The sequence below is a fragment of the Phyllobates terribilis genome, unplaced genomic scaffold, assembly GCF_046119375.1.
Source record: "Phyllobates terribilis strain yellow unplaced genomic scaffold, ASM4611937v1 Scaffold_4__5_contigs__length_816908805, whole genome shotgun sequence".
In the NCBI taxonomy this organism is placed as follows: domain Eukaryota; kingdom Metazoa; phylum Chordata; class Amphibia; order Anura; family Dendrobatidae; genus Phyllobates; species Phyllobates terribilis.
Window position 1 is genome coordinate 497,721,894 of NW_027362764.1, and position 27,975 is coordinate 497,749,868.

At 45.4% G+C, this 27,975-nt stretch overlaps 1 protein-coding gene across 1 annotated transcript in view; it reads right to left on the reverse strand.

The window, feature by feature from the left end:
* The window catches only part of RNF182 (ring finger protein 182), a 74,224-nt gene extending 47,075 nt beyond the window's left edge, over positions 1-27,149 (reverse strand). Inside the window, exon 1 of the mRNA XM_073678793.1 lies at positions 26,935-27,149. The gene's annotated coding sequence lies outside the window, so the exon portion shown is untranslated. The remainder of the gene's footprint in view (positions 1-26,934) is intronic.
* Positions 27,150-27,975: the final 826 nt, after the last annotated feature.

A 27,975-nucleotide genomic window follows, 5' to 3' on the forward strand; every position in this document is an offset into this window, starting at 1 on the left:
TGCTTTGGACAGGTCCCTCAAGTTACCAAGTACTCTAACCTGTGAGATGGACATCCTGTCGGGGAACCTCACTGGAAGAGACTTGAATTCTGGGGTTGCTTATTGAAATGCAAATATCTATTTATTATTTATAATGTTTTATATGTAACGTTCAAGCAAAGTGCCTCCCACAAAGGGAAGAGTTATTGTATTGTTGTTATAAAAAGTACTTCAGTCCGGGAGTACTGAGCTTTGCTAGGGGGGAATGTGGCGCCCTGCTGCGCATTAGTGCCACAGATCCCGGAGGGGTGCATGGACGGATTCCTCCACAAGAGGCCCTCATAGCATTCACACACCTCCACCTTCCACCTCACACCAGCAGAGGGAGCCCATTAGGGATATAAAAAGGGAAGGTGGAGCTAGGCAGTTAAGTCTGAAGCCTGGAGCCACAGTCTAAAGTCGGCTGCAGCCAGAGAGGTTGTCAGGTCAGTTCAGACTCAATGAGCTCAGTTAGTGAGCCTAGGGCGTGCCGACACCAAAAGAGCGGTGAAGAGTAGCGAGGCCTACTGCCCGTGTGAAGCTTAGCGAGGGCCCTGAGCGTGGCCGAAGGCAAGTGGAGTAAGCAAGCTACATAGGGGGCAGAGGAGCTTAGCCAGCTCACCCCAAGACCATTTACGGGACACTGGGTCCGCGTCTGCAGGGATCTCTACGCCCAGCAGAAACAACTGGAACCCCTGGCGAACTATATGTCCCAGGAACACCAAAAGCTGACTGTTATACCAGGGTCAGGAGTCACAGAGGCCCAAGAGACCAGGGAGTGTGATCTGCAACAGAAGGCCCTACCAGCAGGTGCAAGACAGAGACCAAGTTAGGCCTAGCTCCAGGCAGGTCATAAACTTATCAGGAAAAGGCAAGAAACAGGAGGCCCCACACCCGCTCACTGGGGAGAGTCCTGATATGCACCCTTCAACTAACAGTGCCCTGGATCGTGCCTGAAACACAACCAGTAAAGGTACTGAAGTGAACTGTCGTGTGTGTGCCTATTTCTCCTCTGACCCGGCTGGGTCCCCTCTGTCCTGCATCCCTACACTTACGCTGCCCTGAGGCCCCGCTCCACCTGTGGGGAGTCGTACCAACTAAGCTGCCTGAACACCGGCCTCAGAGGACTGTTGCAGCGCTGGTGATCCTCACCAGACACCACGGGTGGCGTCACAAACATTCCCTATCCTATATAACTTCCCCCCTTCTTTTTAAGAGTGACCCCAGGGTACGGGCCCGGGAGCCGGACACCGCGACATCCCCCAAAACTAACAGCAAGGCCCAAGCGCCGAGTAGTCATCCCCATCCCCTGGGCGCTTCAGATCCAGGACAACTGTCTGTCACACCTAACACAACAGTGATAAGTAGACAGTCTTAAATTGACAAATTTATCACATGCTGTTTGATCATTTTTAGACACTTTAGTCAAACTTTACACTACATCAGGTTGACTTACTTTAAACCGGCAATTTGTGTTAACATTTTGGCACAATTTTTGCTCAAGTTTTTGCATCTCAGATCATGCTGCATTTCTTTCAAGAGACACACTTTCCACCAGCAGACCCCAACCCTTGTTGAGCAAGTTAAAAAAAACAGCGGGACATCAAGCGGTGTGGAGGAATCAAAGGACAACGGCCGTTTCACATCTTACTCGACGCTTCCACGTTACTCTGGACCCGTGGAAGCGTTGAGTAAGATGTGAAACGGTCATCGTCCTTTGATTCCCCCGCACCACAGCATGCCGCTCATATGTCCCACTATTTGCAATAAAGGACTGTTCTTAAGCAAGTTGGTGAGTGCTGCATTTTCCTTTTCTGAGACAGAGGGGTAGAGGGCACCACTCCAAAATGACTAGGGACCTGTCCGTCACATACAGAAACAGTACATAACATATATGAGAAAAGAAAGGCAGTATCTACTGTACTGACAGGGATCACCAGATAGAATCTAACTGTTTATTAACAAAACAAGCCAAAACAAGACATATTAAAAACAATTAAAAAGCAAAAATCACTACACAGGTTTACAAGACCACAACATTATAATGTTTTGGTCAAATCCTCAAGTCTGTTAATGTCAGAAGTTAGGCCACCAAAACAATGAACTATCCCCCACAGAATTTGCATATATGTGATAATGCAAAAAAAATACTAGGAAAAATGCCTAGTATTCTTAATAGAGGTTAGAATAACCCAAACAGAGATAGTGCATGTATGAGAAAAATATCTGTAGGCAAATATTCAAAATAACCATGCAATATAAATAAAGTTCATATGCAGTGTCAAATGCATGTGTCATAGGAAGTACCTAGCTATGTTACATGAATATTTGTCAGGTGCAAACATGCAGAGAAGATAAGGTGCATGTGCTATATATCACATATAAAAACTGTATTAAGCATTCAAATAACAATCTGAACAAAAAAAATCCAATATAAGGGTGATATACAGTGCTGGCACAAAAACCAAAACTAGAACAGGAAAAGATATTAAGACCTTTGGTGACCTGCAGAGATACACAGAGAGGATTATGCGATGCCGGCCCCACGCGTATCGCCACTACAGATGTGGCTTCATCAGGGGGTATTGTCAAAGGTATTTTCCTTTTCTCATTCTCTACTTTAATTTCTGAATCGGCACTGCTTATATTGGTGATTATGCTAATCGCCTGCTATTCTTTCAGATCTGTAAGTATCTGTATCTGACAGATATATGAAGGCTGCAGCCTATCAACAGCCACTGGTTGGTTGCAGTGGTCATGTTACATAACAATGTAATGTTACAGCTCAGAATCGCAGCACCAACATCACAGGAGATGCGCAGGTCCAGGAGGTAATTATACATTTTTTAATGTTATGTGGGGCACTTAAGCAGTTAAGAAGGGGTTGTCTACTAGTATTAATGATGTTAATCACTGCTTGTCCTGCTCCAGTTAATACAGCAAAGCAACTTGATTTAATGAGAATGAAATGTTAGCTTATTGTGTTTAGTAGCTAGTGTAAAAATAGTAATATTACAGATGATAGCATAAAAAATTCAACTTTTTTAAAGACAATAGAGAGAATTTACACTTCTAAAGGCTCGCTCAATAATAGAGTGTGTGCTCATGGGGAAGTGACATACCTTACCAGAAAGGGCTGTGACTTAAAGGGATCCTGTCATGTAAAATAATGCTATTAACCTGAAGATATAAGGTTAATCTGCAGGTTAATTGCATTCTTACACAGTGTGGCGCCCACACTGAGAGCCCCATTGCCGGGAGGAAATTAATTTTATTCCTTTCGCCAGCATTTGGAGGTTAGGGGTGGCGCTGGAAGTTTAAGTCACCTCTCTGTGCATAGAGAGCGATGGTGGTAACCGCGTCCCTGGCACTGACTGACAGCCGGCTCATCATTAGAGGCAGTTGTCAGTCAGTGCTGGGGGTGCGTTTATAGCCGCTGCACTCTATAAACAAAGCAGTGACTGAAACTGTGCCAGCGCAACCCCTATGACTGAACACTGTACGTTGCCAGGGCAAATAAAGTTCATTTCTTCCTGGCAGTGGGGCCAGACAGGTTCCCTTTAATATATAGTGCTGTGCATCCAAAAATGCACCAAAATTTTAGTGTGAATATCTGTTACAAAGTAAGCCATCTATAGGTGATATAAATTTTGACTCTTGACAGAAAACTAATTTTTGCCCATACTTGGTTGCAATCTAAAGTTCATGGTACAAATGGAACAACAAATATAGTTATTTGCACTTTACAAATATGCTACTCTATGCCTTATAAATAGATGAGCTTTTAGGGAATTTTTTAGGGAAAGCAGATAAAGTGTGGCATATTTAATGCTAACTTTAAAATCTAAAGAAACTAGACATTTGGTATCTTTCAGCTTAACCAGCTATATCGCAAAGTTAGATAATTACATCATTCACACTTGTGTAACCTTGTCACATTCCCCTTAGACTTACAAGCTCATTATGAACAGTTCACTAATAGGTGTTTGTGTCCCTATGGATAGAGTGAGTGAAGCAAAAAGAAAGCATGATATGGAGAATGAGGCAGATGGGGAAATTAGAATACGATTGCATGCAATCCATATTTATTACTAGGAGTTTCGTGCTCCCATCTGCTCTTCATTCCCCGTCTATATTGTGTGATTACTTTGAGATGAAATGCTTGAACTGTTCACACGACAAACCATGGGAAATCCACATAGTATAAAAACAATCGCCGAAAACTAGGGAAAATACCCATAAACCTTGTATGGTATCTCAAGGGCTTAGAGACCCTCTAGAGATGGCAGACTGCTACAGTATAGGAGTTGGCCATCATCATTAGGGTTTTTACAAATGCAAATGGCTATGACGCGTCCCCAGGGCCGTGGGGTACTCAGCAGCCGGGCCTCTGGTTGCCTGTATAGGGGATATCACGGTGGCTGGCCCAGTCCGTGACCCAGGGCGGTCACTCAAAAGGGGGAATATTATAGGGGATTTGGGAAAGTTCGTGACGCCACCTCTGGTACCTGGTGAGGATCACCAGCGCTGCAACAGTCCTCTGAGGCAGATGTTAGGGCAGCTTGAGATGGGACGGCTCGCCACAGGTGCAACAGGCCTCAGGGCAGTGTAGTTGAAGAGAGTGGGTCGCGCTGGGCGTTGTAGTGCAGGGGGAACGATAGTGCCGATGAAGAATGGACAGAGGCAGTGCAGTGCAGTCATCCAAGATTTTACTCACAGTTCTTTAGACACTTCACAGGTGCACTATACAGGTAAAGGCCTCCCGCGTCGCGCTGCGTTCACCGGGCAGAGGTTCAATCCTTCCTCAGGCAACTTGGGAATAACTGGCAGAACCCCACTTTCTCGTGTTCCTGTTTTGACCTTCTTTACTCTGGTCCTTCTCCCTCCTGCTCTGCGCTGCCCAATCTCAATCCCGCTCGGGTGTTCTGAAGTCCTTCCTGTACATCGGATCCGGGACCTACTTGACACTCCTGGGGATTAGAATGCCGCAGCGATCCCTCTGCCTTCTGACAGATGCGGGGCGTACGGGTTCCGTCCTGCACGCGCCGTACCCCTTGGGATCCTTTCTGTAGAACGGAGCCTACTCCCTGCTCCCCTCCGGGGCCTTCTGACCTGGCCCTAGCTGTGGAGCAGATCTCCTAATGAGACTCTGCTCCCGGACTGTTCTTCTGAACAGTCCCGAGCTGTTCTACTGAACAGCTCCCTGACTCTCCTCCACTACTCAACTCTGCCACCCTAAGATGGCTTCCCTATTTTATACTCCTACTAAAGTGCTCCCTCAAACTACTTCCTCCACCCACACCCACTACTGGTTCCACCTACCTTTGGGTCCCCCCCACTCCAGCCAGGGTCAGGGCTCAGCAGAAACATACATTGCGTCTTGCCCCTCCGGCCGGCCTGGAGCAGTGTAGTGTTGGATGCAGGTGTTTTGGGGTTCCGTGCAATACTCCCTGCTTACCTGAGAGAAGGGAGACACCACACCTCTGGGTGAGGTGCAGTACCTCTGTGGCGACTGAACCCTCAGGGGCGCCACAGCTACTTTTTACCATAATGCTTTGACCTCTTAACTAATAAGCAGACTTCAAACATTTGTCATTTTCCACTTTATAATAAACATTACTCAGACACAATTAAGATGAAATTTACATGGACACAGGTCTGGGCTATCATCCTATAATTAATGTTATGTGCCTGTGCTTTTAACATGATGTGCCATTCATTATGTGTTTGTGTATGTAAAGAAGCACGCCCAACAATCTGTGTAATGTAGTGTAGGTGTGTTAATATACTCACCGATCGCTGTCTTCCCTGCTTTTCAGTATTGTACTGGTTGTTCAACTGGGTTACATGAGTGCTCCTATTCTTTGCCAGCTCAAACAGGGAATGTTGTGCAGGGCAGTACTACATTCACAATCAGTGTCAGACTGAAGACATTGGGCCCACCAGAGGATTTGATTCTGAGGGCCTACCTTTCTCTCCCACTCAAAAGCCCCATAGCAGCTGTAAGGTTTGCACTATGAACTCTCCTGAAGGAAAAGCCAGGGCCCACCGGAGGATTCTCCGGTTCTCTGGTGGGCTAGTCCGAACTCTGTTTACAATATAAGGTCGGGTTCACACAAGCATTTTTCATGGTCTGTATATGGATCGCAATGACCCTGACCCTGAACGTACAGCCTCACATTTGTCTATGAGGCTGTAAGTTTAGGTCGGGACACCCATAGTTAGTCCGGGCATTGCGGTTCAGATATGGACTGTGAAATACGCTTGTGGGGCTGACATACCATTGGTGTAACGTGTGCAGCTGCACAGGGGATCAAGTGGTAAGGGGGCTCACTTCCAGCTCCAAAGCAGGTGGAATTGTGTATTATGGAGAGCTATTGGACAGCAAACGGCCCATATCCTGTTCTTGCACAGGGGCCCTCTTCTGTCTTTGTCCGCTCTTGGCATGTGTGAACCCGGCCCAAGACTTTGGAGCCTCAGATTGAGGCTCTATAGACTTACATTGCGAAAGTGAGTGACTTTTAGTCTTCACATAAATCCCTGTGTGATCCTGCAAGTCGTAATTTAATTATGTGACCTAGAAAAGGACCAGTAGAAACTAGGGAAGACAACAATCGTTAAGTATATTAACACACCTACTATACTCTACAAAGACAGCTGGTATTAGTAAAAAAAATGTTGGGAGTGGTTCTTTAATACTATTTTCTTTTTTTGTACAGTATAATAGAGGTCACATAATTGACCCCTTCCCACTAACAACATAAACACATTGCAGAGCACTTGTGTCAACAAAGAGACATAGTTACCCTTGTTATCTCAGTGTGAACCTTGACATTATAAAGGCTGAGGTTCACATAATTATCCAGGCTATAAGGTTGGACATTCTCTTCAGGGCAGGGATATCAAACTCAAATACACAGAGGGGCCAAAATTAAAAGCTTGGACAAAGTCGCAGGCCAACCTTGATATTTCTAAAAAAAATGTCTACAATTGAGGAAGTTATTCCTTATCATCAAATATCACAATGAACTTTTTCATATGGAAACAAACTTAAGGGATTGTCCCAGGAACAAAGTACGTTTTAATGAATAGATCTTAGAATAAAATATTGGAATAGTATAATATGCTATGTCAGAGAAGTAAAAAGTATATGGTCCAATGGCATAATTTAAATATGTAATAACAAAGGATAAAAAAACCTTGAATAATGCAGATAATAAAGTATGATGCCAACAAAAGTGCCCCCAAACACAGTATGATACCCCCACAGTGAAATCCTCCACAGTAACCTTCACAAACACGGTATGATGGCCCTACTGTACCCTCCTCCCTCAATCCCCCGAACAAAGAAGGATGACTCCATCACAGTATGATTCTCCAACTGTAATCCCCACCCAGCCCTCCATACAATATAATGGCCACAAAAAGTGCTCCATACAGTATAATGACCCCATATAGCCCTCCATACAGTATACTAGCCACAAAAAGTCCTCCATACAGTATAACAGGGCCCCACATTGCCTTCCATAAAGTATAATGGGCCCACATAGTGTTCCATACAGTATAATGGCCACAAAAAGTGCTCCATACAGTATAATGGGCCCCACATAGTGCTCCATATAGTATAATGGGCCCACATAGTGCTCCATACAGTATAATGGCCACAAAAAGGGCTTCATACAGTATAATGGCCCCACATAGTGCTTCGTACAGTATAATGGGTCCCATATAGTGCTCCATACAGTATAATGGATTCACATAGTGCTCTATACAGTATAATGGCCCCACATAGCCCTCCATACAGTATAATGGCCACAAAAAGTACTCCATCCATACAGTATAATGGGGCCCCGCATTTCCTTCCATACAGTATAATGGCCCCACATAGTGTTCCATACAGTATAATGGCCCCACATAGTCCTCCATACAGTATAATGGCCCCAAAAAGTGCTTCATACAGTATAATGGCCCCATATAGTGCTCAATACGGTATAATGGCCCCAAAATTGCTCCATACAGTATAATGGCCACAAAAAGTACTCCATACAGTATAATGGGCCCCCACATTGCCTTCCATATAGTATAATGGCCCCACATAGTGCTCCATATAGTATAATGGGCCCACATAGTGCTCCATACAGTATAATGGCCACAAAAAGGGCTTCATACAGTATAATGGCCCCACATAGTGCTTCGTACAGTATAATGGGTCCCATATAGTGCTCCATACAGTATAATGGATTCACATAGTGCTCTATACAGTATAATGGCCCCACATAGCCCTCCATACAGTATAATGGCCACAAAAAGTACTCCATCCATACAGTATAATGGGGCCCTGCATTTCCTTCCATACAGTATAATGGCCCCACATAGTGTTCCATACAGTATAATGGCCCCAAAAAGTGCTTCATACAGTATAATGGCCCCATATAGTGCTCAATACGGTATAATGGCCCCAAAAATTGCTCCATACAGTATAATGGTCACAAAAAGTGCTCCATACAGTATAATGGCCACAAAAAGTGCTCCGTACAGTCTAATGGGCCCCACATAGTGCTTCATATAGTATAATGAGCCCACATAGTGCTCCATACAGTATAATGGCCACAAAAAGTGCTTCATACAGTATAATGGCCCCACATAGTGCTTCATACAGTATAATGGCCCCACGTAGTGCTCCATACATTATACTGGGCCAGCATAGTGCCCAAAAGAGTATAATGGTCCCACATAGTGCTCCATACAGTATAATGGTCACAAAAAGTGCTCCATACAGTATATACAGTATAATGACCCTACATATTGCTCCATATAGTATAATATATATTATACAGTGCTCCATACAGTATAATGACCACAAAAAGTGCTCCATACAGTATAAAGGCCCTACATAGTGCTCCATATAGTATAATGGGCACATATATAGTGCTCCATACAGTATAATGACCACAAAAAGTGTTCCATACAGTATAATGTGTAGCATCAACGTCTCTGCCTCCCGCTGGGCAGAGACGCCATTCCCCTCACCGCCGCGGTCCTGGCCCGGCGTCTTCCTGCTCCCCTGCCACTGCTGTGGCGCGCACTGCGCGTAGCTTCCTGGGCACTGTGCTTAGGGCACGCGCACGCTCCCTCCATCTTAAGGGGCCGCACGCGCTGTCCTAAAGAGTCCCCGACCAAAGGCCATAGGACTTCTCCTATCTAAGGCAGCTCCTCCAAAATGGAGGTGCCTGTGCAAGGTTGTTGTTTTGTGTGCTAACACTTCCCTCAGCCCTCAGGTCCCACTGCCTGTCAGTCCAGCCTACCAGTCTGTCTAACAGTCCAGCCCGCCAGTCTGTCTATCAGTCCTGCCCACCAGCCTGTCTAACAGTCCTGCCCGCCAGTTTGTCTAACAGTCCAGCCCGCCAGTCTATCAGTCCTGCCCGCCAGCCTGTCAGCTTCCCGCCGTGCCCGCCAGCCTGCCTACCCGGAGCACCTGTCAGTAACCTGCCGTGCCCGCCAGCCTGCCTACCTGGAGCACCTGCCTGTTACCTGTCGTGCCCGCCAGTCTGCCTACCTGGAGCACCTACCAGTAACCTGCCGTGCCCACCAGCCTGCCTACCTGGAGCACCTGCCAGTTACCTGTCATGCCCGCTAGCTTGCCTACCCGGAGCACCTGTCTGGCTATCCGCTGTACCCGCCTGCTTGCCTACCTGGAGCACCTGCCTGGCTATCCGCCGTACCCGCCTGCTTGCCTACCCGGAGCACCTGAATGGCTATCAGCCGTACCTGCCTGCTTATCTACCCGTTCACCCGCCAGCCTTCCTGCCGTGCTCATCCGCTGTACCGGTCAGCTCCTGTCATCTGACCCGTGTGAGTCACCTGCTCTCAAACAAGGTCGGTCCCAGAGTGGCACCTGGTTCACCTGCACGGTCTCTCCCTGGTTCACGGGGTCAACTAAGCCGCCGTGTGACTTGGGTCGGTCCGAGTAGGCACTTAGTTACGCCCCTCTGGTCCCTCCTTGCACCGAAGCAAGGAGGTTCCACCACCCGGACCCGTAACATAATGGCCCCACATAGACTCTATACAGGATAATAGTGTTCGTTGGCATCTAGGATGCTGATATAATTGAAAGTGTGATGCTGGGTGAAAGCGCTATGCGCGTTGCGGGCCAAGTATACTCACCCTGCGGCCTAGATTTGACATGCGGACCAGAGTTTTACATATGTGCTTTAGCGTGACTCTCCAGGAATAAGAGAGATATTTCCTGCACAGATTTCTAGGAAACTTATTACAACCGCAGTTCAGAATCTCAACACGTAACTTAAAGGGTAAAACCATCTGAATAGACTTTTCTACATTGCAAATAAGGGTATAATATAATATGTTGTATAGAAATGGACTTGTGTAGAGAAAAGCTATGCAGAATCAAAGTGCACACCAACACATGAAAACAATAAAAAAAGGCTTTATTGAAACAAGTGGCAAACAATTTAAAAACAGTTAAAAAAACACAAAACACAAATACATGTATGACAGTGGACGGGGTAGGGCAGGGCCGGCTCCAGGTTTTTCTGGGCCCCAGGCGAAAGAGTCTCAGTGGGCCCCTTTAACACATACCATGATTCATGATGCACAGATACCGCAGATAAATATAGATATAGTACAATGCCAAAGATTTCACTTCTTACATTACATGAGTGATATCTATTGTAAATTCCACAATAGCTCAGAAACCGGCGAATCGCTCCACACAGTATACTGGCCCCCATAAAATGCTCCATACAGGAGACTGGCCCCCATAAAATGCTCCATATAGAATACTGGCCCCCATATAACGCTCCATACGGAATACTGGCCCCCATATAACGCTCTATACAGAATACTGGCCCCCATATAACGCTCCATACAGAATACTGGCCCCCATAAAACGCTCTGTAGAGGATACTGGCCCCCATATAATGCTCCATACAGGATACTGGTTCCCTTATAATGCTCCATACAGGATACTGGCCCCCATATAATGCTCCATGCAGGCTGTTCCCCCCACATAATGCCCTGTGCAGGATGTCCCTTTCCCCCCATATAATGCCCCATGCAGGATGTCCCTCCCCCCCCATATAATGCCCCATGCAGGATGTCACCCCCCCTCTTTATAATGCCCCATGCAGGATGGCACCCCCTCTCTTTATAATGCCCCATGCAGGATGTCACCCCCTCTCTTAATAATGCCCCATGCAGGATTTCACCCCTCTCTTTATAATGCCCCATGCAGGAAGTCACCCCCTCTCTTTATAATGCCCCATGCAGGATGTCACCCCCTCTCTCTATAATGCCCCACGCAGGATGTCACCACCCCCCCTCTTTATAATGCCCCATGCAGGATGTCACCCCCTCTTTTTATAATGCCCCATGCAGGATGTCACCCCCCCTTTTTATAATGCCCCATGCAGGATGTCACCCCCTCTCTTTATAATGCCCCATGCAGGATGTCACCCCCTCTCTTTATAATGCCCCATGCAGGATGTCACCCCCCTCTTTATAATGCCCCATGCAGGATGTCACCCCCTCTCTTTATAATGCCCCATGCAGGATGTCACCCCCCTCTTTATAATGCCCCATGCAGGATGTCACCCCCCCATATTATGCCCCATGCAGGCTGTTACACCCCCTCTTTATAATGCCCCATGCAGGATGTCACCCCCCTCTTTATAATGCCCCATGCAGGATGTCACCCCCCCCCCCATATTATGCCCCATGCCTCCATACATGAAAAAAAATAAAAATAATCAAATACTCACCTCACCTGCTGCCGCTGCTCAGGTCCGGACTCCAGCGTTGCTGGCGTTGTCCCGCTCTGCGCTGCCTGTGACGGCTCGGGGGAGGGCGCGGTGGAAAGACATCACCACACCCTCTGACCTGAGACGTCACAGGGAGCGCACAGCAGGAAGACAGCAGATCTGCGGAGGCACGGGGAGGGGTAAGTATCTGGCTGCCGGGGCCTTGAGCAAGAGGGGGAGAAGGGCGGGTGCTGGTGTGGCACCCTGCTATTACAGGTACCACAGGACCCAAAAGGGTGCATGGACGGACTTTTCCACAAGAGGCCTTCATTACATAACAGACACCTCCACCCTTCCACCTCATACCACCAGAGGGAGCCCTGTTAGGTATATATATACTGGAGGGTGGAGTTAAGTAGGCAGAGTGTGCTGGCACTTGAGATCAGTGAAGAGACAGCACCTGTTGAGCTGCTGTGCTGAGGGCAAGCCAAGGCCCAAAGCACGTGTTGAAGCCCTAGGGCCTAGAGCGTGGCCGGAGGCAAGGAGAGGAGAGAGGATTTAAGGGGGCAGAGGAGCATCTTAGGCTCACCCCAGATCACAAACCGGACACCGGGTCCGCGCCTACAGGGTCCTCTACGCCCAGTAGGAATAACCGGTATACCAGGAGGATTCCAGACCTCTGGTCAACCTGAAGCTACAATCATCTAAAGAACTAGGAACCACAAAGGCCCCAGCATCCAGGGATAGTGGTAGCCAGAGAAAAGTTCTTACTACCAAGCAAACAGGTGAGAGAGTGAAACAGTACGGAAGCTAGGCCTAGTTCCAGGCTGGCCAGGAGCTTTAGAGAGAGGAAGAAACAGACAAGGAGGCCTTACACCCGCTCACTGGGGAGAGTCCAGAAGTGCACCGTTCCTACTGAGTACCCTGGACCATACCTGCTGTTACACCAGTAAAGGTACTGAAGCGAATCCCCTGTGTGCGTGTCCATCATTCCCCCTGACCCAACCGGGCCACCTCTCACCTGCATCCCTTCCATAAACCCTGCTCCGGGGGCCCGCTCCACCTGTGGGGAGCCGAAGCATCCCAGCTGCCATTCCATCACCCCCGGAGGTCTGCAGCAGCGCCGGTACCCATTACCAGGAACCACAGGTGACGTCACGAGACAAAACTGTTATTCATCCCTTCAAGTAACAAGCCCCTTTTAAAGAGTGACCCCAGAGTACGGGCCCGGAAGCCGACTGCCGTGACCTCCCAAGAAGGTAAAGGCCTGGGTACCGAGTGCCCCATATCCCCCTGGGCGAGTCATCTCTTCCTGGCGTCACGAACAGGATTTCGTGCCCGTTGCCACCGGGTACTGTGTGCCGTATTTGAACTGTGTTTGAACTGTGGTGAACATCGCCACCATTACCGCGTCGCCGCGCGGGAAGAAGAGGGGCGTAACCGCGGGAACCAGAGAGGCGTGACCGTTGGTAACGCGCGACGCCCCGCCTCGCGCTCTGACACAGCACCAGAAAGCATCAGGTCCTGGAAGGAGTCCATCGTCTGTGGAGCTGCGGCCTACTCGAGAAAAGCAAAGAAGGTAGGCTACGGTTTACTAGGGGGGCGCAACCATGGCCGACAACCAGCAAAATGCCAGAGCATCGGTTAACGCTCGTGATGCTCAACCCGCGCCTGGCGCTGCTCAGGCCGGAGCGGCCACCCCACCAGCAGGGGTCGTGACTCCAGTGATACCCATGGCCCTGCCGTACGTCCCGGGAACGAAATGGCTTCCCCAGTATGACGGCAAACCAGACACCCTGTCTGGGTTCAAAAGGAAAATATGCGGTGTATTGGACATGTACTCAATGACTGGTAAACAGAGAGCCGCTGTTGTGCTGCGACAATTGGCTGGTGCTACAGAGCGGGAAGTTGAAACCTGGCCAGCCGCAGACCAGGAATCGGTGTCTATTATATTTAAGAGACTGCAAACTGTGTTTGAAAACCGCACTGAGACGGATCTTCGGATGAGGTTCTACCACTGTACCCAGAAACCTGAGGACAGTATCCGGGACTATGCCTGGCGTTTACAAGAGGCCCTGCGGGCCCTGAAACAGGTTAGTCCAGCCAGCATACATGATGAGGACAAAATGCTGATAGAACAATTCAGGTCCCAGGAGGAGAGCAGAACTGTACGGTGGTGGGCCTTAGATCATTAAAATGCCACCTTTGACGCCCTGAAGGACATGACTATTAAGGGCCTTCGGCCCCTGGAAATGTCAGATACTGCTATCCAGCGTTACCAGGGTGGGGCCACCCCAATGCCCACAGCACTCACTGCCCCTTCATTAGCGGCTGAGGCAAAAGTGCAAACAACGTCCCCTAGCAAGCTGGACAGCCTGCGCTCTGAAGTGCGTCAGCTAAGTAAAACCCTGACCACTGTCCTGAGCCCCCTGCAGCTACAGACGGAGCCTGAGCCGGATGGAAGGATCCTACTCGCCGACAGTCCTGAGGATGTCCCCTGGATGAGGAGAAGAAGGAGGACAACGCCACCCCGTGGGAGGACCAACGACCGACCTCGCCCTCCAGGTGAACTCATTTGCTACCGTTGCCACAAGGCAGGCCACACCACACGGACCTGTCCTTTAAACGGGCAAACCCTGGGGCCAAGGGCCGACACCCAGGAGTAGATCAACCAGGCCCATCGAGCTGATACGACCAGTTTGTAGGAGGAAGGCCTTTCCTGTCCATCGTGCTGGACGGCATAGCAACACCTGCACTACTGGACACTGGGTCACAGGTAACCATCATACCTCATGTCCTCTACAAAAGGTACTGGTCCATAGATGAACTCCACCCTGCCATCCCATCACCCCCGGAGGTCTGCAGCAGCGCTGGTACCCATTACCAGGAACCACAGGTGGCGTCACGAGACAAAACTGTTATTCATCCCTTCAAGTAACAAGCCCCTTTTAAAGAGTGACCCCAGAGTAGGGGCCAGGGAGCCGACTGCTGTGACCTCCCAAGAAGGTAAAGGCCCGGGTACCGAGTCCCCCATATCCACCTGGGCGAGTCACTGGCACCGCTCCCCTCCGCCCATAGCCCGGCTCGGTGCCCTACTGCAAGTGGGCCCCCCCGCCTGCTCAGGGCCCCGGCACTTGCCCGGGTGAGCCGGGTGCTGACGCCGGCCCTGGGGTAGGGCACAATAATCCCAATATTCAACAGTCAATAAATTTATGATAATAAGGCTGCCCCCCTGATCGGGTATGTGAATATCAAAGATGATAAAAAATAATAGAAAAAACATGTAAATCCTGCAAAAAGATGCTGATGTGTAAATATAATCTGTAAAAAAATTGGCTGTTAAGAGATATATGTGGATATCAATGCGTAACAATTGTATTGGAATAACCAATAAATGGTTATACGCACATATGTGTCACTGAGATCTGCACAAGTACTGGCTGTTACAAATATATGTGGATATCAGTATATAACAATTATATCAAAATAACCAATAGATGATTCTATGCACATATGTGTCACTAAAATGACATAAAAGTTTTATAAGCCAAATACAGATCAAAATATTGTCATGAGTGGGTAACACTAATGCTGCAAAAAATCTGGACACACAATAAAAAATATTATGTAATTCCAATGCAGATATATCCGCATTTAAACCAGTCAGTATTGCACTAATAGATTCTAGTAAGACACAGGAAAGCATGCATATATATGGTATACTATATCCGGAGTGGGGCTCTAACCCCGCCTGGATCCAACGCGTGTCTCTATCAAGTGTAGCTTCTTCAGGGGTCATCAGTACAGCATCAGTCAGGTCAGGTATAAATAGTTGTTGGTGCACTTACTGATGTTGCGACATACGCTGACACGTGTGTGCCACGTTGACCACACATCCTGTTGGATCAGCCAGAGAGACAGTGCGCATGCGCCGGAAAGAGTAAACCAGAAGAAAGAATAAGGCAATTGTGGATTATATGTGTTCCACAAAAGAGAAGAAGATGGCGGTGATGCGTTCCACCAACCGGAAGTATGTGGGTAGGCATGGGAACAATGCATAGTCTTATTTGTTATCTATTATTCCTCCTTTTTTCTTTTCATCATCTGTGCATTGTTCCCATGCCTACCCGCACACTTCCGGTTGAACGCATCGTATCGTAGGACACTTTTATTATTCAAACATATTTAGTTCACTTGCCTAAGGCTAGGGTCACATGATCATATTTTCTCATAGCGTGATCTGATTTTCTTGGATGTGAAGATGGAAAAAAAATGTCTCCATCTTCTTCATTTTGTCAGTGCACAGAAATCGAAGTGCACTCAAGTGTCACCTGAGTGTAGTGTGATTTTTTTCCACGGACTTGCACTGTTGAGTGGGATCCAATTATCAGATGCAAATCATGCTTATTTAATTGGGTAGACTATGTCCAAGGAAAAAATCGGACATGTGCACGGCCCCATAGAATAATATTGGTCCCAGTACAATCCAATGTTCCTAAAACTGTAAGTTGTTTCAGCCAACAGCTATTGTCTCTGATGTCTAGATTGTAAAACATCTACAGTCATGGCCGAAAGTGTTGGCACCCTTGAAACTGTTCATCTCCACAGATCTTGATGTTCCTTTGTCCATGGAGCGCAACATAATCAAGAAGTTTACAACCCATGGCACTGTAGCTAATCTCCCTGTACGTGGATGGCAGAGAAAAATTGATGAAAGGTTGTAACACAGGATGGTCCGGATGGTGGATAAGCAGCCCCAATCAAGTTCCAAAGAAATTCTAGCTGTACTGCAGGCTCAGGGTGCATCAGTGTCAGTGCGAACTATCCATAGACATTTGAATGAAATGAAACGCTATGGCAGGAGACCCAGGAGAAGAGTTCTGAAGTGGCCAGAAATGAGTCCGGATAGAAATCCCATTGAACACCTGTTGAGAGATCTTAAAATTGCTGTTGGGAGAAGGCACCCTTCAAATATGAGAGACCTGGAGCAGTTTGCAAAAGAAGAGTGGTCCAAAATTCTAGTGGAGAGGTATAAGAAGCTTGTTGATGGTTATAGGAAGCGATTGATTGCAGTTATTTATTACAAAGGGTGTGCAACCAAATATTAAGTTGAGGGTGTCAACAATTTTGTCCAGCCCATTTTTGGGGTTTTTGTGTGACAAGGTGTCCAGTTATCCATTTTCTCTCTGTTTTTTTGTGTTGTTCCAATACACACAAAGGAAATAAACATGTGTATAACAAAACATGTGTAACTGCAATAATTTTCTGGGAGAAATCCTTCATTTCTTGGACAAGGGTGCCAACACTTTTGGCCATGGCTGTACATGAGTATAGAGAGCTATATATGGGGAAAAATGCACCAATAAATTCAAACATATATTCTTTATTGGATAACAAATTAATTAAAAGCATAAAAAAATCAGACATATAAAATACAAAAATTAGGTAAGAGATAATTACAAAACTCCCTTGTGTGAATACTGTAACTCAATACAGGTTATATTATATGCAATTACAGTATTGAGGATGGATACTGAAAAGGTACAAGTCATATACGCCATATATACATATATAAGGTATATAATTTAGGGCCCTTTTAAGGTTCATACAAATAGAAACAGAGTAATATCACATACAAGTTCACATAATGATAGTAATGCACAGTGTCATGGAGTACATTTTACCTATCAAAGAACATTCACCTGATGAAGCTTGATGCGAAACACTTTCGGGTGCATTTTCTTTGATAGGTACTAAAGTGTACTTCATGCCACTGTGCATTACTATCATTATGTCAACTTTTATGTGATATCACTCTCTCCCTGTTTATCTGTATTGCACATAATATAACTCTGTATTTATTTGTTGTATTCACAAAAGGGAGTTTTGTTATTATCATTTACCTACTTTTAATATTTTATATGTCTCACTTTTGTATGTCTTTTTATGCTTTTAATTATTTTGTTATCCAATAAAGAATATATTTTTATTGATTTTTCTATATAGATATTCTTGCATATCATGGCACAAAAAAGTGTGATTTGAGACCTAACTTGACATTGGTCAATAGCTTGTGCAATGTTAAGTTATCTTAATACTTGTCTGTGACAAGTTGATGCATAAGTTAAACTTTGTTACATCTGGACCCCAAAGTTTAGACACCGTCCAAGAAGACCAGACAGACCACCCCCCTTCTGACACAATGTAATTGGTGATTTTTTTTTCTTTGTTGCCAAATTGGTCCGACTATTAAGCACATGAAAATATGAAAAACATCCTTTTACATCAAGTGGGCTTAGGCTATGTTGTTCACATCACATCAGTGGCTATGTCAGAAATGGTATTCATTAGTATCCGCTGATGGGGCCATTGATTTTAATGAAGCTGATGGAATTACTTTTTTCTCTGTCTAACCTAATTTTTGGCAGTTGCCCGCTATTTTGGGGCCACAGACACTGATGAAAACTAGGTCAGTCAATGGCCCTACCTGGATGCATATACCTGATGTTATGCTGGTGACTCGCACTGGTGGTAAGTGCTGCCCTACTCACACTCTGCTCTCTCCAGTCATGGGCTGTCTCGCTATGCTGCCTCTTGCAACATTTCCAACATCTCCTGCTGCTGGCGAGTCTCCACTTGGCTAAAGGGAGGTGCAGCCTGATTCTGAATCTTAACCCCATTTTGTCCTGCAGAGATTAGCTTCCCTGGCCTATCGCCAGGCCGTAGAGGGTTTATCAGGTGGCTCCTCCCACCACTCCTCGCCTGATCTGAGGTCTTAGTTCAGTTCCTGTCTAGTTTCCTGTAAGGTGCTCTCTTGTATTATCTCTCCTGTTTTCTGACCCAGCAAGCCTACTCGTTTATCCTGATTTCTCTGCTCCTGACCTCGGCTACATATATTGAACCTCTGCTGCCTGCCTTAAAAAGGGTTGTGTGACCACATCTTACCCTTCGTCCACCTGTACCTTGTACCTAGAGCTGGCTCCAGGTTTTCGTGGGCCCCGGGCTAAAGAGTCTCAGTGGACCCCTTTACCACGTACCACCATTCATGATGCACAGATATGGCAGAGAAATAAAGGTATACAACACAGGGCCCAGGCTGTCCCCTCATCCTTCACATATGCAAGCATGCACACCTGCACAGTAGGCAGGCATGTACACACACACTCAGTAGGCAGACATGCATGCACACACACAGTAGGCAGACATGCACGCACATGCACACACAGTACGCAGACATGCACACACAAAGACACGGATACACAGTAAACAGACATGCACATATGCACAGTATGCAGACATGCACACACACAGTACGCAGACATGCACACACAGTACGCAGACATGCACACACACAGTACGCAGACATGCACACACACAGTATGCAGACATGCACACACACACAGTATGCAGACATGCACACACACACAGTATGCAGACACGCACACACACAGTATGCAGACATGCACACACACAGTATGCAGACATGCACACACACAAGCTACGCAGACATGTGCACACTCACAGTATGCAGACATGCACACACTTGGTATGCAGACATGCGCATACACACAGTACGCAGACATGCACACACAGTACGCAGACATGCATGCACACACAGTATGCAGACATGCACACACACAGTACTCAGACATGTGCACACACACACTACGCAGACATGCATACACACACAGTATGCAGACATGCACACATACACAGTACGCAGACATGCACACACACAGTATGCAGACATGCACACACACAGTATGCAGACATGCACACACACAAGCTACGCAGACATGTGCACACTCACAGTATGCAGACATGCACACACTTGGTATGCAGACATGCGCATACACACAGTACGTAGACATGCACACACAGTACGCAGACATGCATGCACACACAGTATGCAGACATGCACACACACAGTACTCAGACATGTGCACACACACACTACGCAGACATGCATACACACACAGTATGCAGACATGCACACATACACAGTACGCAGACATGCACACACACAGTATGCAGACATGCACACACACAGTATGCAGACATGCACACACACACAGTATGCAGACATGCACACACACACAGTATGCAGACACGCACACACACAGTATGCAGACATGCACACACACAAGCTACGCAGACATGTGCACACTCACAGTATGCAGACATGCACACACTTGGTATGCAGACATGCGCATACACACAGTACGCAGACATGCACACACAGTACGCAGACATGCACACACAGTACGCAGACATGCATGCACACACAGTATGCAGACATGCACACACACAGTACTCAGACATGTGCACACACACACACTACGCAGACATGCATACACACACAGTATGCAGACATGCACACATACACAGTACGCAGACATGCGCACACACACAGTACGCAGACATGCGCACATCCAGTACGCAGACATGCACGCACACACACAGTACGCAGACATGCGCACACACACACAGTACACAGACATGCATGCACATACACAGTATGCAGACATGCGCACACACACAATATGCAGACATGCACACACACAGTACGCAGACATGCGCACACGTGCAGGCATGCACACACATACACACATGCACATGGTACACAGATATTCACACATACAATACGCAGACATGCACATACACAGATACGTACACATACAGACATACATACATATTTGAATACAAATTCTTAAAAACATATATAAAATGGACATATATATATATACACAGTCATATACACTGACATACACTGATATTCACATCATACATGCACACACATACACAAAGACACATTAGAAATATTTTTAATATGGGGATTGGGGAAGCTGGCAACAAGCCTCGCTCACCTGCCCCTGGCCTGTGTCCCGTCCAGCTCCTCTGGCATGCGGCAGTGCAAGGCCGCCAGCATGTCTTTGATGGCTGTCACAGACATGGCCCTGGACCTTCAGGGGGGCCTACTCGTCATTTAGACAGCTGATGGTCACGCGACCGCTGACACCAGCGGTCAGGTGATGGTCACATGACCATCAGCTGACTAAATGATGTCACCGCAGGTCCTGCCAGTACACCGCGGGATGCCGAGGAGAGAGGATCGTTGCTGGGAGGAGACCGGAGGCCACCGGAGAGGTGTGTATGAATATTTATTTTTTATTTTTTACTTTATAATTGTTTGTTTTTTTTACTATAGGTGCAGTATTTTAAGCAGAAATCTCGGTCACACAATATAAATCCATGCCGGTTGCATGGATTTATATAGTGTGATCAACTCGTCAAGCCCTTTTCCAAGTGATGCTCAAAATCGCTTGGAAAAGCGCTTGAAAAAACGCAAGCATAAACGCATGTAAAAATGCTTCTCAAATTTTATATATAGCTGATCTTCTCCTCACCTTTCCAGTCCCTGAGGAAGCATTGATAAAACGCGCGCTGGAGGGTGAGGAGGACCAGTAGCGCTGATGGATACTTTGGGTCTATTGCCCTCTATTACCATACTATATCATTATGTTAGTTTAGCCTGTCTTTGTACTATCAATTGACATTATCAATGTTATTTTATTTATCATTGTATTAAGGATTGATCACTGCATTACTATATTTATCATTCACTAGCACTTTATTGACTCTATTAAAGACAAATGATTATCTATTTATGTAATGATTTTGTATGCACTTGTGCACTTTATAGACAACTATTAATTATTTATTTTCCATCCCCATGACATTCCTATTATTTATTTACTGTCATTTTGTTGTGCGTTGCACTCATTTACATCCATTTTTTAACATTGTCTATGTCATGCCTTTTATGTTTTTTATTCTTCTGTCCAGTTCACTTTATACCTAATAAAGAATATTTTATTACTATGAATTTCTGGTTGTTTGGTGGACTGATATAGGTGTTTCTGAGATCTGTACAGCCCCTTTCTCCATGGCTAGAATCAGGGTCTCTGTCTCTAAAATATGCTGCTCTCAGATTAGTTGGCAAAAACCCATTAAATACTTTAAAACTCTAGGTCAATTCAACGGTGAACTGTTAATTCACAGTTTTCTACTATTAGTACTATCAGGATATTTAATGCGACCCTCTCGGCTTTGCTTTGGGCCTCAGCAAAAACTGACAGACAGCACATGGCCCAATGTTATTCAGTCGATTAGTTCAAACAATCCTCTTTCGATATAGACTGAATGTCTTGTGACATACTCACTACCAAATACACATGTCCAGTGTGCATGTGTCAGTGAGGGTTCCTGGATCTTCCAGACACGGCCAATTTGGTGCAGACGCAGACACCATTAATTGGCAGTGGTGGAATGCTTGTGTTCCATGGGTCTGTAAATGGAAGTATCCCAAGCCAGGAAACCAATCATCTGCGCATGCCCCGCTTAAGACATGTTTATTATGTAATACACACGTGACCGTGCTATCCAACATTTTTATTGGAGAATGGATCATATATATACTCACCCCCTACTCCCTATAGACAAGCTCCCTGGCTAAGAAAGGGTGAAACGCACTACCAATTATTTTGCGGAAGTGCTGTGTTTTCGCCGCCATTGACTTGCATTAGAACGCATGTATTCCGCTTCACTAGATAAGCACATGCGGAATACATGCGTTTCAATGTGCGGATGGTACCCAGGTCTAGAGGAGAGGAGACTCTCCTCCGGACCCAGGTACCATAGAAAACTGTAAAAAAAAATTAAAAATAAAAAAATATTATATTTACCTCCTGACGGCCCCCGCTGCGCTCGTCCTCCCATGCCGGCAGATCGCGATGGACTGGAAGACCTGCGCTGACGTCATAGTCATGTGACGGGTCACGCGACGCTGACGTCGGCAGGTCCTTCAGTGTACCGCGATGTGCCGGCAAGCCAGGACGGAGGGAAGCAAGACACCGGGGGCCATCGGAAGGTAAGTATAGATTTATTTTTTTATTATTAAACATTCTTTTACGGTCACACTATATAAATCCATGCCGTTTGCATGGATTTATATAGTGTGACCAAGCTGACAAGCACTTTCCAAGTGATGCTAAAATCACTTGGAAAGCGCTTGTCAACCCGCATGCGGAAATGCAAGTGAAGAACGCTTCACATCCGCATGTCCGTGGCAGGAAAAACGCATGTACAATCCGCATGTACAATCTGCATGTACAATCCGCATGCGTTTTTTCTGCCAGGGAGATGCAGAAACGCTCAGGAAAAATCCGGAGCATTTCTGCATCGTGGGCACATAGCCTTATGGCAGTAATATCGGTCTTGGTCGTCATATAGTGTTTTTTTTCTCTCAGTAACTGCCTGGTCATTTGCTGAGGTTCTCCTTTACTCACTGTACGGTACAGTGCGCTACCGTAGTTGGAAAAATGGTTACCTAATTTAGTGGCCAATTTAGATATGTTTTGCTCCCCCTGTGACAAAACCGTAGCTTTGTCTCTGTTAAGACCCTTAAAAGGCATTATCATGAATGATCAAAGGGTTAAATATACTTTTACTACAGAGTTTGCAGTTACAAAGTGACACTGTAATGAAATTTACACTTTTTTTAAGCTGTAAATGTTTAAAATAGGGGATTGATTATGCACAGCAAATTTAACACCTCATACTTGCAAGTGTTACGGTGCTGTGTGCTGCAACCGTATCCAAGCAAAATTTACAAGTGATCTATGGAGACTTTACTGACATAGCAGGGGTTATGGGACCTGCTGCATATAGGGACTAACGCAGATGTGATTGTTTTCTACTTGCCAATTCCCACTGCTCTACACCTGACTAACTGGAAGAAACAGCAGAAAATATCACTGGCAGAGATAGATAGACAGATGATAGATAGATAGATAGATAGATAGATAGATAGATAGATAGATAGATAGATAGATAGATAGATGGATAGATAGATAACTGACCAGCACCTCCTAAGTGTGAACAGGTGACAGCTGCAGAAACTGCGCAATATATATAAAGAAAGCGCAGCAGCACTCTGTAAGGGCCAAGATACCTAACAACAATGGAAACATTGGATCTAAACTGTATTATTACTCAGTAAGCTTTACTTACAAAAAACGAAGGGTCTCAGCACATCAATTGGCCAATTCACGTGTGCCCATCAATTTAAATTGTAGGTGTTTTAGCCCAGAAGTGACTAGTTATGTCCAAAGGTGTTGGCTTGTAGCTCAAAAGTGGCATGTAGCGTAGAGCAGGACCCATCAGAGGGAGGTCACCTTGCCGCGGTTGATGGGCACACATGAATTGGCCAATGCGCTAAGAACTTTCGCTTTTTGTAAGTACAGCTTACTGAGTAATAATACAGTTTAGATCCAATGTTTCCATTGTTGTTAGGTATCTTGGGCCTTACAGAGTGCTGCTGCGCTTTCTTTAGATAGATAGATAGATAGATAGATAGATAGATAGATAGATAGATAGATAGATAGATAGATAGATGGACATACCATTGGAGCAATCTGTGCGGCCGCAGCACACAGAGGGATACCTTAAGATGAACTACTAGGCCACGCGCACATGTTGAGTATTTGGGTTTTTACCTCAGTATGTGTAAGCCAAAACCAGGAGTGGGACAATCAGAGGAAAAGTATAATAAATGCAGAAGTGGTGACGTGTTTCTATCACCCACTCCTGGTTTTGACTAACAAATGCTGAGGTAAAAAACTCCCCAAATACTCAATGTGTGCACGTGGCCCTGGACTCCAAAAGGCCTACCCGCTTACAGTTTTTGCACAGTGGTTCTTTTCTGTCTCTACCGCACCACCACTCAGCGTGATAAGACAAACACGGTTGTCATATAAGTACTTTTCAGCATCAGCATTATGGCCGCAAGCCATAGGACAGATTAGTAGGACTACTAACCAAATGGATCCAAATGCTAAAAAGGGCCTTAATTATAGCCACATTAAAGTGGCCCTGCCCATCATTTTATAATTTGCTGACTGCTGTATCTGTAGATATAAAGCTAATAAATATAAAGCTGTATTCATATTTAAATTTGAGGAGAATATTGTAGCAAGCAGTATAATATGTCAAAAAGACAGCCAAAATGGTGGATACCCTGATAGATGCTATGAAAAGTCAATGAGGTTGGGTGCTATTGGTATCTGTCATACAATGGACGCGGCAAGGCTCTATGGCTTCCATTATGAAATGAAGCCAGAACTCAGACCTACACAAGAGCTTATATACATACATACTCCCAGGTTTTTCCATACATAGCTAGATGACTGATAAGTTGATAGATTGTTACTTTCATGTTTGAAAGTTTCAAAACATTCATATTCATCAAGCAATTCTGAATGGATGAGTTGGGAATATTTTGGGAGTGTGTTGAAAAAAGTTTACAAAGCAGAATGTACATTATATACAAGGTAACAATGCTAAGCATGGCATAGTAATAAAACTCATTATTGTTCAATGCATTTGTTTAAATTAACTTAATCAGATTAAATGTCATTAATAAAAAAAATAATAGTTGTCAGTAATAATAACAATCTGCATGGAGTTTTATTCTTTCTCCATATTTGATGGATTTCCGCTGGGTACTGTGCTTTTCTCATAAATACACATGACTTGTTGCAAGTAGTGCCCCAGGGTGTATATGTGTTTGAGAAATTCTGAGCCCCCCAGGGTGTAGGAACAAACGCATTGGGGTTGATTTATAGAGATCTGTAAAGTGAAATAGTTGCCCATAGCAACCAATCAACTGGCTTCATAATGTAATCTAATCTGCCCTGGAACAATAAGAGCCGGACTATGGTTCCTAAGGGAAACTGTGGCAATTTTTTGTGGTTTATATACATGAGATGTTATTATGCATACTGCAGTGTTACAGGAGCAACACATGATACAAGACAGACATGACTTAGACACACGTCATACTGTTCCAAAAACTTTACCAAATTCTCTTTCTATTGACTGAGGTACAATCTAGAGGTTGTCTATTCTTTTTACACCAGCCAGGAAAATTATTATTATTAGGAATGGTAGAACTCTACGGGCCTCATTCATTATTGCATTTGCGTCCGTTTTTTGTTGTTGCTGAGTTTTTCGTCTTTTGCACCTTCATTTTTGTTTGCACCAAATTCATATTTGCATTTGTGCCTTTTTTGAAGTCTATTTTATGTGTCCACCTATATTTTGATCACCATTATGAGCGGAGTTTAAGGTTTCCAGATGTTTTCACCTGATTCATTTGTGACTTTTTATAAAGTCATAAAATTTGTCGCAAATGTACTCCAACCCCAATTCTTCCCTATCTGGAGTGATCTTTTTTTTTTGCACAATTTTTGTGACATTTTGCACAAAAAAGTTGTCAAAATGGTTGCAGATAGAAAAAAAGACCATTTTTTTTTATTTAGCCCAAAATTCATGACCCACGTGTACCATTTTGATTCCTTTGGAACAAAAAACGTCAGCAAATACCACAAGACAAAAACATTAAATTGAAGTGACTTATAAACCCCACAAATTAAGAATTTGGTCCTACATGACACAGGACCTGAGCAGTGACTGTTGTAAATTTATGCTAGAGCTTCCAAACAGACATAGCAAAGCGTCAGAAATCAGATAGAGCCCCTTTGTGTGGAGTACAAGGCAGGCAGCGATCTTCCAGGCAGGGTGGCAGCACAGAGCACACAGCATCCTTTGTTCAAGGTAAGCAAGTCTTCAAAATGAATCTTGCCTAATAGATGTTCATTGTCAAGGTGTACAACAAGTAATGACGGACGGCTAATTCCACCACTCATTCCAGCAGTATACTCCATGGTACAGCCTAGTCTCTCAATGACAGGTAGTGCCATTCATTGGTGACTTGATGCAACTGGTATTGTATTCAAATATACATTAGGACAATGAAAGAAAGGAAATTCTCTAGAAACACTAATGGCATGGTCGTTAGAATTAACAACATATAATAATAACATAATGATACATTGTTTCTGTCCGCATCCATGCTCTACCCCTCCTGTCTCAATGTTTAGACCCTTTGCTGCAGTATTGGCTGTCTGCACTGACAAAGCCTGGATACCCAGGGAGCCACTTTGTACACAGTGGGCAGAAGTAATAAGGCGCCACCACACAGTGCCTCCTAATATAGCCATAGGTATTAAAATAAAAGAAGGTGCCTTTCATTTACCTGGGGCTAGGGCTGGAGAAATGCACACAGCTGGCTCTGCTCCTCCTCCTCTCCCTGTGTTGTCCCCATCAGCATCTGAGAAGTGAAGCTTTGTTACTACTACACAGTAGACTGGGCAGCTCCTGGAAGAAGTCACTATAGCAACAGACCGCCTAAAGACTCAGGCACTGTGCAGCAGCTTTACCCCCTCCTGAGTTCATTCAAGAATTCCCATTGAGTAAGGGATGGAGGTTGCAGGAGGAGCCATCATCCTGGACACAGCACTGATTGGTTTCTAGATCCAGAGCTGCTGTGTGATGATGCTAGAAATAGGACTATGGGGCATGGTACTGCAGCCGGTAAATGGGAATTGGCAATATACAGGCTAGATGATACGTCACCTGATGCTGCATTGTCATTCCAAACTTTAGATCAACCTCATCATTAACAAGACAATAACAAGCTTACAGACGCATAAGTAATTGATAGTAAAGTTCAATCAAAAAATCAGATTTACACACACATTTCAATGAATGCATGGCTGTCTGCTGCTGGGTTTAATTGTGCCCCTGATAAAAAAAAATCTAGGTTTATAGTCAGTACCCATTAAAGCAGAATCCAGGTTACAGAAGGTGAAACTATTGTCAAATAGCCTCCACTGGTAGTATAAAAATATGGTGCACATTAAGGGGTGGAAGAGCCCCTCTGTAATGACCTTATAAAAAGACATAGCCCGCTGCCAAAATACGGAAGAAAATGCAGCTCTTTTTGAAGATGATTTTGAGTTCTGCTGTAGAGTGGGTATCAGTCATAAACGGAAGAAGTGATGGCAGCGCTGGGCGGGATGATGAGTAGTAGAGTTGGTGTGGATTTATTCTCATGTCCATGGCAATGGTCTGTGGCCGCTGGACCGGGGAGAGAGCACCACCTCTTATCTGGCAGTGTTCGTAGTTCTTCGATTACCCTATTAGTGGCAGAGTAAGGATACCAGGACTTGATGTTCCATTGTCAATTGTCTTTGGCTGTTCAGAATTGAACAACCAATCATAGCGATTGTAGTTG